Raw genomic sequence first — 14,482 nt, 5'->3', positions numbered from 1 at the left:
TCCCACGTAAATCAGAAAGATACAGCCGTCATCCCACTGGAAACGCATAGAGACCAGTCCCAGGTATACATATATGCACTAATAACCCCATCATCCCACGTAAATCAGAAAGATACAGCCGTCATCCCACTGGAAACGCATAGAGACCAGTGCCAGGTATACATATATGCACTAATAACCCCATCATCCCACGTAAATCAGAAAGATACAGCCGTCATCCCACAGGAAACGCATAGAGACCAGTGCCAGGTATACATATATGCACTAATAACCCCATCATCCCACGTAAATCAGAAAGATACAGCCGTCATCCCACAGGAAACGCATAGAGACCAGTCCCAGGTATACATATATGCACTAATAACCCCATCATCCCACGTAAATCAGAAAGATACAGCCGTCATCCCACAGGAAACGCATAGAGACCAGTGCCTGGTATACATATATGCACTAATAACCCCATCATCCCACGTAAATCAGAGAGATACAGCCGTCATCCCACAGGAAACGCATAGAGACCAGTGCCAGGTATACATATATGCACTAATAACCCCATCATCCCACGTAAATCAGAGAGATACAGCCGTCATCCCACTGGAAACGCATAGAGACCAGTGCCAGGTATACATATATGCACTAATAACCCCATCATCCCACGTAAATCAGAAAGATACAGCCGTCATCCCACTGGAAACGCATAGAGACCAGTGCCAGGTATGCATATATGCACTAATAACCCCATCATCCCACGTAAATCAGAAAGATACAGCCGTCATCCCACTGGAAACGCATAGAGACCAGTGCCAGGTATGCATATATGCACTAATAACCCCATCATCCCACGTAAATCAGAAGATACAGCCATCATCCCACAGGAAACGCATAGAGACCAGTGCCAGGTATACATATATGCACTAATAACCCCTTCATCCCATGTAAATCAGAAAGATACAGCCATCATCCCACAGGAAACGCATAGAGACCAGTGCCAGGTATACATATATGCACTAATAACCCCATCATCCCACGTAAATCAGAAAGATACAGCCATCATCCCACTGGAAAGGCATAGAGACCAGTGCCAGGTATACATATATGCACTAATAACCCCATCATCCCACGTAAATCAGAAAGATACAGCCATCATCCCACTGGAAAGGCATAGAGACCAGTGCCAGGTATACATATATGCACTAATAACCCCATCATCCCACGTAAATCAGAAAGATACAGCCATCATCCCACTGGAAAGGCATAGAGACCAGTCCCAGGTATACATATATGCACTAATAACCCCATCATCCCATGTAAATCAGAAAGATACAGCCATCATCCCACAGGAAACACATAGAGACCAGTGCCAGGTATACATATATGCACTAATAACCCCATCATCCCACGTAAATCAGAAAGATACAGCCGTCATCCCACAGGAAACGCATAGAGACCAGTCCCAGGTATACATATATGCACTAATAACCCCATCATCCCACGTAAATCAGAAAGATACAGCCGTCATCCCACAGGAAACGCATAGAGACCAGTCCCAGGTATACATATATGCACTAATAACCCCATCATCCCACGTAAATCAGAAAGATACAGCCGTCATCCCACAGGAAACGCATAGAGACCAGTCCCAGGTATACATATATGCACTAATAACCCCATCATCCCACGTAAATCAGAAAGATACAGCCGTCATCCCACTGGAAACGCATAGAGACCAGTCCCAGGTATACATATATGCACTAATAACCCCATCATCCCACGTAAATCAGAAAGATACAGCCGTCATCCCACAGGAAACGCATAGAGACCAGTGCCAGGTATACATATATGCACTAATAACCCCATCATCCCACGTAAATCAGAAAGATACAGCCGTCATCCCACAGGAAACGCATAGAGACCAGTCCCAGGTATACATATATGCACTAATAACCCCATCATCCCACGTAAATCAGAAAGATACAGCCGTCATCCCACAGGAAACGCATAGAGACCAGTGCCTGGTATACATATATGCACTAATAACCCCATCATCCCACGTAAATCAGAGAGATACAGCCGTCATCCCACAGGAAACGCATAGAGACCAGTGCCAGGTATACATATATGCACTAATAACCCCATCATCCCACGTAAATCAGAGAGATACAGCCGTCATCCCACTGGAAACGCATAGAGACCAGTGCCAGGTATACATATATGCACTAATAACCCCATCATCCCACGTAAATCAGAAAGATACAGCCGTCATCCCACTGGAAACGCATAGAGACCAGTGCCAGGTATGCATATATGCACTAATAACCCCATCATCCCACGTAAATCAGAAAGATACAGCCGTCATCCCACTGGAAACGCATAGAGACCAGTGCCAGGTATGCATATATGCACTAATAACCCCATCATCCCACGTAAATCAGAAGATACAGCCATCATCCCACAGGAAACGCATAGAGACCAGTGCCAGGTATACATATATGCACTAATAACCCCTTCATCCCATGTAAATCAGAAAGATACAGCCATCATCCCACAGGAAACGCATAGAGACCAGTGCCAGGTATACATATATGCACTAATAACCCCATCATCCCACGTAAATCAGAAAGATACAGCCATCATCCCACTGGAAAGGCATAGAGACCAGTGCCAGGTATACATATATGCACTAATAACCCCATCATCCCACGTAAATCAGAAAGATACAGCCATCATCCCACTGGAAAGGCATAGAGACCAGTCCCAGGTATACATATATGCACTAATAACCCCATCATCCCACGTAAATCAGAAAGATACAGCCATCATCCCACTGGAAAGGCATAGAGACCAGTCCCAGGTATACATATATGCACTAATAACCCCATCATCCCATGTAAATCAGAAAGATACAGCCATCATCCCACAGGAAACGCATAGAGACCAGTGCCAGGTATACATATATGCACTAATAACCCCATCATCCCACGTAAATCAGAAAGATACAGCCGTCATCCCACAGGAAACGCATAGAGACCAGTCCCAGGTATACATATATGCACTAATAACCCCATCATCCCACGTAAATCAGAAAGATACAGCCGTCATCCCACAGGAAACGCATAGAGACCAGTGCCAGGTATACATATATGCACTAATAACCCCATCATCCCACGTAAATCAGAGAGATACAGCCGTCATCCCACAGGAAACGCATAGAGACCAGTGCCAGGTATACATATATGCACTAATAACCCCATCATCCCACGTAAATCAGAGAGATACAGCCGTCATCCCACTGGAAACGCATAGAGACCAGTGCCAGGTATACATATATGCACTAATAACCCCATTATCCCACGTAAATCAGAAAGATACAGCCGTCATCCCACTGGAAACGCATAGAGACCAGTGCCAGGTATGCATATATGCACTAATAACCCCATCATCCCACGTAAATCAGAAAGATACAGCCGTCATCCCACTGGAAACGCATAGAGACCAGTGCCAGGTATGCATATATGCACTAATAACCCCATCATCCCACGTAAATCAGAAAGATACAGCCATCATCCCACAGGAAACGCATAGAGACCAGTGCCAGGTATACATATATGCACTAATAACCCCATCATCCCACGTAAATCAGAAAGATACAGCCATCATCCCACAGGAAACGCATAGAGACCAGTGCCAGGTATACATATATGCACTAATAACCCCATCATCCCACGTAAATCAGAAAGATACAGCCATCATCCCACTGGAAAGGCATAGAGACCAGTGCCAGGTATACATATATGCACTAATAACCCCATCATCCCACGTAAATTTATTTATTTATTTATTTATTTATTTATTTGATTTGTATCCCGCCCATCTGGTAGGTCAGTACCACTCTGAGCGGCTAACATAAAATATACAAATTATAACAGCATAAACCAAAAGTATCAAATGTCAATTAGCAAAACATAATGAATCATAAATAATAACTAAAAAAGAAGAGAAAAGTAAATTAAATTAAATTAAACGCTGGCAGGAGGGAAGGCCTTGATATAAAGCCAAGTTTTTAATTGAGTTTTAAATGTGCCCAGCGAAGGGGCCGCGCGAATCTCAGGAGGGAGATTGTTCCAAAGGCGAGGAGCCACCGCCGAGAAGGCCCGGTTTCTTGTCTTCTCTCTCCGGGCCTCCCTCGGCGTCAGGCCCCTCAGCCTCACCTCCAGGCTCGCGCGGGTGGTTCGGGTAGAACTTGGTGGGTGAAGGCGTTCCGCCAAGTATCGAGGTCCCAAACCGTTTAGGGCCTTATAAGTGAGCATTAAGACTTTGAAGTCGATACGGAAACAAATGGGCAGCCAATGCAGTCTAGCCAGAATGGGAGAAATATGATGGTATTTTCTCCCACCGGTGAGAAGTCTGGCTGCTGCATTCTGCACCATCTGAAGTTTCCGTATCAGCCTCAAAGGTAGCCCCACGTAGAGCGCGTTGCAGTGATCTAATCTTGAGATTACGAGTGCGTGTACTAAGGTAGTGAGGGCCCCCGTGTCGAGGTAGGGCCGCAGCCGGGCAATCCGCCAAAGATGGAAATAGGCGGAGCGGACAACCGACGTCACCTGTGTTTCCATGGTGAGCGTCGGGTCCAAGTGTATGCCCAAGCTGCGGACCCCACTCGCCGGGGCCAAGGCCGCCCCCCCAAAAGAGAGAGGGCCAACCAGGCCACCAACCACGGGGGGCCCCACCCTCAGGACTTCCGTCTTGTCCGGGTTCAGCCGTAGACCATTTTCCTGCATCCATTCCAGTATAGTCTCCAGGCAGCGCTGAAGGGTCAGGACGGCATCACCTGCAGTTGGCAAAAAGGAGATATAGAGCTGAGTGTCATCAGCGTACTGGTGACACCTCGCTCCACACCTCCTGATGACCCCCGCTAGTGGCCTCATATAGATGTTAAATAACATTGGGGAGATAATCGAACCCTGTGGAACCCCACAATTGGAGCTCCACGGGGCCGAGACCCTCTCCCCAAGCTGAACTCTCTGGGGACGGTCCTCCAGGAAGGAACGGAGCCAGGCTAACGCCTGGCCACCGATTCCCAACTCGGAGAGCCTCCCCAGGAGGATACCGTGGTCGACGGTATCAAAGGCCGCCGAAATATCGAGGAGGACCAACAGAGACAGTTTGCCCCTGTCGGCCTCCCTCAGGAGGTCATCATACAGGGCGACCAATGCCGTCTCTGTCCCGTGGCGCGGCCTGAAGCCCGACTGGAATGGGTCCAGTGCATCTGTTTCATCCAAGAGCGCCTGAAGCTGGTCTGCCACCACCCTCTCCACCACTTTGCTCATGAAAGAAATATTGGCGACGGGCCTATAATTGCCAATTTCGTCCGCCGCCAAATTAGATTTCTTTCGTATGGGCCTAATGAGTGTCTCCTTGAGGGCAGATGGAAATCTGCCCTCAAGGAAAGACCCATTTATTATAGCTGTGGCCCATTCAGTTGTTTTCGGCCTGGCTGCTTTGATTAGCCAGGCCGGGCAAGGGTCCAAGGAGGAGGTGGTGGCCCGACAGCGGTCAAGCGCTCTGGTCACAGAGTCAGGTGTAACTGGCTGAAAAGAGTCAAGAATAACCGGGCAAGACGGAGCGCTGGACATCTCAGCTCGATTCACTGTATTTAAAAAGGGAGAGAGCTCCCGGCGGATGGCCTCCACTTTAGCTTTAAAAAATGCCGCAAATTGGTCCGGAGAAAAACTAGGGGGAGGCCGATCTCCCGGGCCAACTCCGGATAGGTCGCGTACTATACGGAAAAGTTCCGCCTGCTGGTTGGATGCTTCGCTTATCCGGTTAGCGAAGAATGATCTACTAGCAGCCTTCACCTTACTCAGGTAAAGGTTAGTTGCGACCTTGACGGCTATCCAGTTATCGTCCGTCGGATTCTTCCTCCATCTACGCTCTAGCCTTCTCCTTATTCGCTTCATCGCCCGGAGCTCCTGGGAAAACCAGGGCGCCGGACGTGTTCTGCGTCGGAGAGGGCGTTTGGGCGCGATCGTGTCTACTGCCCGGGTGGCAGCGGTAGACCAGCTATCCACCAGAACGTCGACAGGAGCGCTAGCCAGGTCAGCAGTAATCCCTCTCATGGCATCTTGGAAACCAATCGGATCCAGTAGTCTTCGAGGGCGGGCCATAGCAATAGGCCCTTGCTCCCTGCGTGGGGGGAGAGCCACTGTGAGGTTACATTTGATCAGGTGGTGGTCTGACCATGACAAGGGGACTGACACCAGGTCCGCCACCATCAGACCACTCTCGCCCCAATTGGAGGAAAAGACCAGGTCCAGTGTGTGACCGCGCACGTGGGTGGGGCCGTTGACATGTTGGGACATGTTCAAGGAAGCCATGGTTTCCAAGAACTCAGAAGCTGGCCCAGTAACCTCTGCCTCCGCATGCACGTTGAAATCACCCAGGACTAAAAGCCTCGGGGATCCCAACAATGCCGCGGAGACAAAGTCGGCCAGCTCCGGAAGGGAAGTGGCTGGGCCGCAGGGAGCGCGGTAGCCCAGCAAAATCCCAATTCCATCCCTGGCCCCAATCGACACGTGAAGGGCCTCTAGACCAGGCCTTACCGCCGAGGAGCGCCTGGTAACCTCCAAGATGGATTTATATACAATGGCTACTCCCCCCCCCCGCCCTTCCAGTCTACCCTGGTGCTGGACATCATAACCGGGCGGGCAGATGAGAGCCAGAGGAGGACCACCCTCCCCATTAAGCCACGTCTCGGTTATGCATGCCAGGTCTGCATCCTCCTCCAGAATAAGATCTTGAATTAGCTGGGGCTTATTGGATACAGACCTGGCATTCAACAGCAGCAGAGTTAGAGTGGAAGGCTGGCTGAACTGGTTACCTCGATTCTGGGGGTTGGTCACAGCCTCAGAACAGTGAACAGCCTTCAAACATCTGTTCACCGTTCTACTAACACGAGTGGGGGCTGCGCCAACGCCATATCGCCCTCTACCCATAACCACAGGGATGTTGAAAGGCCCCTTGCTGGTCAAACAGGCCTCCCCCTCCATACCAGGCAGAATAAAGAAAGAAAGAAAAAGAAAAAAGAAAAAAGAAAAAAAATTAACTAATAACACAAATATTCTAATACAATTTTAAAACATATACAAAGTAAATTAATTTAAATTAAATATATATAGGTATAAATAAACATAAAAAGAATAATAGTGTTTCCCCCCCCACTCCCCAATTGGCTCAAGTCCATCCTCTAGTGGCTCGCAGCCTTGCCTTTTGGGCTTTACTGATCTTGGTAATATTATTGATGGTAGTAGATTTTTCCCAGGCTGTTTGAGTTAATGTTAAGTCCAGAGAAAGTGCCAGAGTGGAGATGTTACTCACTAAGTTGTTCAATTTATAGACAACAGGCAGCAGCGGGAACAACAAAAGCCAAATGCAATGATGAATAGTCCCTGTTTTCCCCTTTACCCTTCCTTGAAGGAGTAGCAAGATGTTTCTGCAGGTAGTCCAGGGAAGGCAGGGTAAGCAGTCTGGGGTTAGGAGCGAAGCAGGAGCTGCCCACAGGGAGCCCAACATGGCGGTCATCCAACAAGCTGAAATCAGTCAGAGAGGGTCTTCCTTCCACCGCCTCACCCCCGGAATTTCGCCTTATTTTATTCCAGCAGCAGGGACCACAAATTTCAGAAAAAACGCAAGCCCCCACCATTCACCCCGAAAGATCTCCCAATTAGGCTCCAAGCTCTAGGCTTCCAAGCCCGGGGGGGGGGTAAGCGACTAGTCACCAGCCACCAGCGGACGATTTTCCACTTCAGAAAGGCTCCTGGCCGACAAGCCCGTTCTCGGCAAACAATCCCCGGGCGATCTTAAGCTGGGTCTTCAATGGCGCGGAGAACGCTTCAGGCGGCAAGCGCCACAAACAACAAACAGCCACCTTCTTCGGACCGCAGGCACCCGAGCGTCCGAGCTGCGCCGAAGCCAGGAAGCCCAGATCGAACTCAGCACGGCTCCGCGCCTAAGCTCTGGCTCCAGCCCGCGGCCCCGCACTCAAATCGGCAGCGAGCGTTCGCAAGGTGAGGAGAGGGTCCAAGAAGTCGGGGGGAGGGGAGAAAAAGAAAAAGAGAGAAGTGGAGACGAGAAGGGAGAAAAGAAAAAAAAAAAAGAAAAAAGAGGATGAAAATCGCAAGAGGCAAGCCGGCGCGGCGGAGGAGAACGCTAACCGCCCGCTACCGGCGCCATCTTCAGAAAGATACAGCCATCATCCCACAGGAAACGCATAGAGACCAGTCCCAGGTATACATATATGCACTAATAACCCCATCATCCCACGTAAATCAGAATGATTCAGCCATCATCCCACAGGAAACGCATAGAGACCAGTGCCAGGTATACATATATGCACTAATAACCCCATCATCCCACGTAAATCAGAAAGATACAGCCGTCATCCCACTGGAAACGCATAGAGACCAGTGCCAGGTATACATATATGCACTAATAACCCCATCATCCCACGTAAATCAGAAAGATACAGCCGTCATCCCACAGGAAACGCATAGAGACCAGTGCCAGGTATACATATATGCACTAATAACCCCATCATCCCACGTAAATCAGAAAGATACAGCCGTCATCCCACAGGAAACGCATAGAGACCAGTGCCAGGTATACATATATGCACTAATAACCCCATCATCCCACGTAAACCAGAAAGATACAGCCGTCATCCCACAGGAAACGCATAGAGACCAGTGCCAGGTATACATATATGCACTAATAACCCCATCATCCCACGTAAACCAGAAAGATACAGCCGTCATCCCACAGGAAACGCATAGAGACCAGTGCCAGGTATACATATATGCACTAATAACCCCATCATCCCACGTAAATCAGAAAGATACAGCCGTCATCCCACAGGAAACGCATAGAGACCAGTGCCAGGTATACATATATGCACTAATAACCCCATCATCCCACGTAAATCAGAAAGATACAGCCGTCATCCCACTGGAAACGCATAGAGACCAGTGCCAGGTATACATATATGCACTAATAACCCCATCATCCCACGTAAATCAGAAAGATACAGCCGTCATCCCACTGGAAACGCATAGAGACCAGTGCCAGGTATACATATATGCACTAATAACCCCATCATCCCACGTAAATCAGAAAGATACAGCCGTCATCCCACTGGAAACGCATAGATACCAGTGCCAGGTATACATATATGCACTAATAACCCCATCATCCCACGTAAATCAGAAAGATACAGCCGTCATCCCACAGGAAACGCATAGAGACCAGTGCCAGGTATACATATATGCACTAATAACCCCATCATCCCACGTAAATCAGAAAGATACAGCCGTCATCCCACAGGAAACGCATAGAGACCAGTGCCAGGTATACATATATGCACTAATAACCCCATCATCCCACGTAAATCAGAAAGATACAGCCGTCATCCCACAGGAAACGCATAGAGACCAGTGCCAGGTATACATATATGCACTAATAACCCCATCATCCCACGTAAATCAGAAAGATACAGCCATCATCCCACAGGAAACGCATAGAGACCAGTGCCAGGTATACATATATGCACTAATAACCCATTTTTAGATTAGTCATACATATTTACAAGCTTTATGTTGGTTATTATTTGTTTAAATTGAGCTTGAGTGAAAAAAGATAGTGCCATCTAGCGGCTTGGAGGTGAACTGCAGGCAATCATCCCGATCATCCCTTTCAGTGATCATCCGTTTAGTACATCCCCTGGCTCTTCCATGAATATCCCCAAATCGGAATCGCTCAGGGGGAAAAAAGGGGTGGGGTTGGATGGATTTATACAATAATCGATTAATGGCCGGACTGGAAGGGGCCCCCGATGGATCGTGAAGTCAAAGGGGCGGCGTGGGGGGATCGAACCCCCTCAACCGGGCTCTGAAACCGCCGCGTTCCTGCAAGGGATGCGAAGAGGGGCGGTTGGCAACCGGGATTGCACGGGGTAACGGGGCTGGTTTTAAAAACGCACACCCCACTCCCACCCCTCCAAAGACAAAGCCTTCCACGACCCCCCCCTTTCCTCTTCATCATCCTCCCTCCTCTCGAAAAAGGCTCACCGCCTTCCAGGTCCTCCGGAGGCAGGAAACGCCCAGACAGGCCGCCATTCAGCGCAATCACCGCTGAACGTAGAGACAAAGAAAGGAGGAAGCGCTCCCTGCTTCCGCTTCCGGTGAGGAGACGCTCTACCCCTTTCCTCCTCTATGTTCCCCCTCTGTCCTCCAACGCGTGCCTTCGCAAGAGCAGTGGGCGGGGCGGGGCTTCCAAACACAAGGAGGGGCGCCCGCACACACCCACGTACACACAGAGCTGGTGCTTTTCTGAGAGGGTGGATGGTGTCTTTTCTCACGTTCAGCCCCCCCAAAGTCTTGATTGCTTTCCCTGAAGGCAGGGGATTCCTACCAGAAACGCCAGAGAGAAAACCCTTTCCCTCTTGGGAGCCCCCCATTTTGGCTTCTTCCTCTCTCTCTCCCGCCTCCCTCTTCTTCAGGAGGGTTCTCCCCCCCTCCGGAGCGCATGCGCACACACACACACACACGCACACACGCACACACACACACACACACACGCTTTCTAAAGTCTCACTGGAACTCTGTCTCACACTTGGTAGTGACGACATCATCTCTGAAGCAGGACATGAGACCTGGGGAGGGTCCCCTGGGAATCAACCACCCCCATCCCCCAAAATATTGCATCAAGAGTCCCAGGAAATCCCAAGGAGGAGGAGGAGGAATAAACAGGGAGGGGACAGAGAGGAAGCAGGGGGAGGATGCTGGGCGAGGAGGAGGAGGAGATGCTGCCGCTGTAAAGGGGAATCAGAGGGACTTCAGGCAAGGGGTCCTTGGGAGAGGCTCCTGCCTGGACCCTCTTGAATGGAAGAGAAAGTTTTGGCACAAACGCCATGGGGTAAAGTTGCCAGATATCTGGCAAAACGAGGATATGTCCTCATTTTGAAGCTAAAGTCCTCTGTCCGGCAGGCAAATCTAAAAAGCTTTAAAATGTTCGGCTTTTCTATCTTCACCCCCATCCACTCCAGCCCAACCTCAAAATGTAAACTACCTCTCCTTCCTTGGTTGTAAGGCACTTGTAAATCCTCCTTTCATTTAGAGATGGGAGATAAGCCAGCTTGATTGGTTACAGCTGTACAACAAAGCTCAGGGCTATCAATGACTGCTTCGGCTGGAGGTGACTGAGAGCATGAGGGAAAACTTCAATTAAGGAGGGAAGAAAGGTGTGAGAGAGGGACTGGTGGCTGTTACATACAGCTATGACATCACCTGCCCGTCACTGCTGAAGCTGTGTGTCATCTGCCAATGGCATGACGGAGGGTGGGACATAAGGGGTGGAGCTGTTGTATATAAGGGGAGTGAATGGTGTGAGTGATTCAGATAGGGCCAGATAGGGCTTTGAGATAGGGTTGAGATAGTGAGATAGGGCTTGGAGATACTGTGAGATAAGAACTGTGCTATATAGTCAGGGTCTGTGAGAGTGTGTGTGTGTGATGGTTATATTATTATAGTGATTGCTTTATTATTTATGTTCAAGTGATTTACCATTCCTTTTGTTTGTACACAATAAACCTAAGTTTTTATTTTGAAATCATACTTTGGCCTGAAGCTTCATTTGAGGGAATGGTTGGTGTCAGCGGAAACAAGAGTGATTGAGTGTGACGTAACGGCCCCTTTGTGAGGTATAAGGAGGCTGTTACAGTGGCTTCACAGAACTTGTTTAACAGCAAGATTGTAGAAAATTTAGGGAGGGAGGGAGGGAGGGAGGGAGGGTGTATGTGAAAGAGAGACTTACTTTAATAAAACCATGAAAAAAGGCCGTGACTGCAAGGGGGAGAAGGCTCAAAGGTGGAAGGGAGGGATGGGTGGAAATGGACATAGTAAACTGAAGAGGAAATGGGCATACTGAACTGAAGCAACTGATTGTTGAACATTGAGGAAGGGTTTGTGTGTGTGTGTGTGTGTGTGTGTGTGTGTGTGTGTGTGTGTGTGAGAGAGAGAGAGAGAGGGGGGGGGACACACATAGAGACTTGACTCTTCCACTTTTCTGCAGTCTTAAATCATTTGTGCAAGACAATGAACAGTTTTTTGAAAGACTCTTGCATGAACAGTGGAGTTTATTTTTCCAAAGTTGCCCAAATGCAAGTTGCTTTTCAGAGTTACTTAAAATTTGTGAATTATTCTTGTGTATTTCTGGACACAATGGCAATGTGGAAAGACTGTTCTCCTTGATTAATGCTCAATGGACAAAGGAAAGGAACAGACTCCTAGTTGACTCTGTAAAAGGAATCGTTTTCACAAAGTACAATTTGAAGAATATTACTTGTGAACAGTTTTATGCATATGTGATTGCTAATGAAGATCTTCTGCAAAACATTGTCTCCTCTGAGAAATATGTCATGTAATTAATAAAAATTAAAAGGTAATAATTGTACAATTAGCTGTTTAAATAATGTTTGTTGGTATTTTGGGGAAAAAAGCCTCCATTGAATTTATTTTTATTTTTTAACATGACTGTTTCTTGGTCAGTTCACTAAGAGACGTTTATTGGCAGCAATTGTAATAACATTGTATTGATTGTGGGTTTAATCTGGAATGATTCAAATGAAACATTCAATATGTTGTCCTTTGTCCTCCTTTTTTGTCTTTTTATGTCCTCCTTTTGGTACCAGTGTATCTGGCAACCCTAACATGGGGAAAATTCGTGTGTGTGTGTGTGTGTGTGTGTGTGAGAGAGAGAGAGAGAGAGAGAGAGAGAGATGTTCCATCAGCCCTGGATTTAATGCCTAAAAGTGGCCACCTGTTTGAGGGCAAGTGGTCAATGGAGGACATAAATAAGGACGCGCAGTGAGAGGAAGTGACTGTTTGAGGGACTTCTTCTGGACCCTTTAGAAGAGAAAGTGGGGAGGAGGGAAAATTGGAGGTCTTTCTGTCCTGCTGCTCCCCAGGGAGAGCTCGAAGGTGTTAAAATCACCAAGTCCTGTCCACTCTTTTGAAACCTTCGCAAGGTCAGTGCAAGCAGTCAGGGTGGGGGCCAGAGGAGAGTCTTGTGGGTTTGAACCACAACTCCCTATATTCTCTCATGCCATCCCAAGCCACTTATTTCTCCATCTCTAGGGCATTAATTGACTGGCACGGGCATCTTTTATCCCTCTTTTTTAAATTAGTAAGCAGAATACACGGATTGCTGCCTTATCGTGGCGAAGGGGCTTGAGTAATTCAGAGAAACTATGGGCTATGCTGTTCAGGAACACCCAAGACGGACAGGTCATAGTGGAGAGTTCTGACTAAACGCGATCCACCTGGAGCAGGCATTGGCAAGCCACTCCAGTACAGTGGTGCCTTGCATAGCGAGGTTAATCCGTTCCGGATTAACCGTCGCTATGTGAAAACATCGCTGTACAGAAGGGGGAAAGCCATTGGAACGCATTAAATTTAGTTTAATGCGTTCCAATAGTCTCCAAAACTCACCATTCAGCGAAGTTTTCCTATAGCCGGCAGCCATTTTCGCGCCCTCGAGTTTTGCCCATTGGGGCTGCCGGTATGCCTTCGCATTAGCGATCCCAAAAAAGGGATCGCTATGCGAATTCATCGTTGTACGGTGCACTCGTTATGCAAGGCACCACTGTATTAAGGTAAGAAGCGATCCAGAAAGGATGATGTTGGCTGAAATGGGCATTTTCTTTTGTGGATTAAAGGGGAAACTATAGAGAAGTGAGACTGCGGGGGGGGGACTGCTAGATAGCTCAGGGGCTTTGGTTTCCAGCTGTGGAGCCAGATGTTGGGAGTTCGATTCCCCACTGGCACTCCTTGTCAGAGGCTGGAGACAAGGATCCATAGGGTCCCTTCCAGCTTTCCAGTTCTAAGATGATGACCATGAGAGGATGTAAATGTCGAAGTTATGCAAAGAATGTCATTTGGGGGAGGGGGGAGAGCTGCTTCCCATCAGGCCTGTGAACTCAACTACCATTGGAGTTAATATGAAATCCGAGGCAACGACAAGTCACCACTGCAGCGTGCAAGCTTTTGGGTTTTGAGCATCACATTCGGATTCTCTGCATAGGGTTGGAGACAATATGTGCCACTGGAAGCTGATAGTTATGCAGTCGGAGGCATGAAGAGAAATTGCACAGTTCAATGCACCTCTTTATTAAGAACTTGAAACAACAGTGCAGATAACAGAACACAGTTACAAAGCCAGGATGGGTGGGTAAAATTATATGGGGGAGAGGAGGAAGGAGGAGACAAATGTTACATCCTGCTTCTTTTCATCTCTCTCACAATGGCATGAAACATTCAAGAGCAGAGGACGTGTGAAAAACAAGCCAGGCTGCTGCTTTCATGTGAAGAATCTCCCACATTAAGGTTGCGCTGAAAATCTTTCCCATGGTTTCCCGTGCGGAGGAACAATGTTC

General features: G+C 48.2%; 1 protein-coding gene across 3 annotated transcripts in view; it reads right to left on the bottom strand.

The window, feature by feature from the left end:
- The window catches only part of LOC140703766 (uncharacterized), a 58,221-nt gene extending 47,663 nt beyond the window's left edge, over positions 1-10,558 (bottom strand). Inside the window, exon 1 of one of the 3 annotated variants that reach the window (XM_078387641.1) lies at positions 10,119-10,558. The gene's annotated coding sequence lies outside the window, so the exon portion shown is untranslated. The remainder of the gene's footprint in view (positions 1-10,118) is intronic. The other 2 variants (XM_078387640.1, XM_078387639.1) reach the window with 2 other exon arrangements.
- Between the last annotated feature and the right edge of the window lie 3,924 nt (positions 10,559-14,482).

Source organism: Pogona vitticeps, chromosome 2, assembly GCF_051106095.1.
Source record: "Pogona vitticeps strain Pit_001003342236 chromosome 2, PviZW2.1, whole genome shotgun sequence".
NCBI lineage: Eukaryota > Metazoa > Chordata > Lepidosauria > Squamata > Agamidae > Pogona > Pogona vitticeps.
Note: the sequence above shows the minus strand (reverse complement) of the source record. Positions and strands in the feature narration are given on the sequence as shown.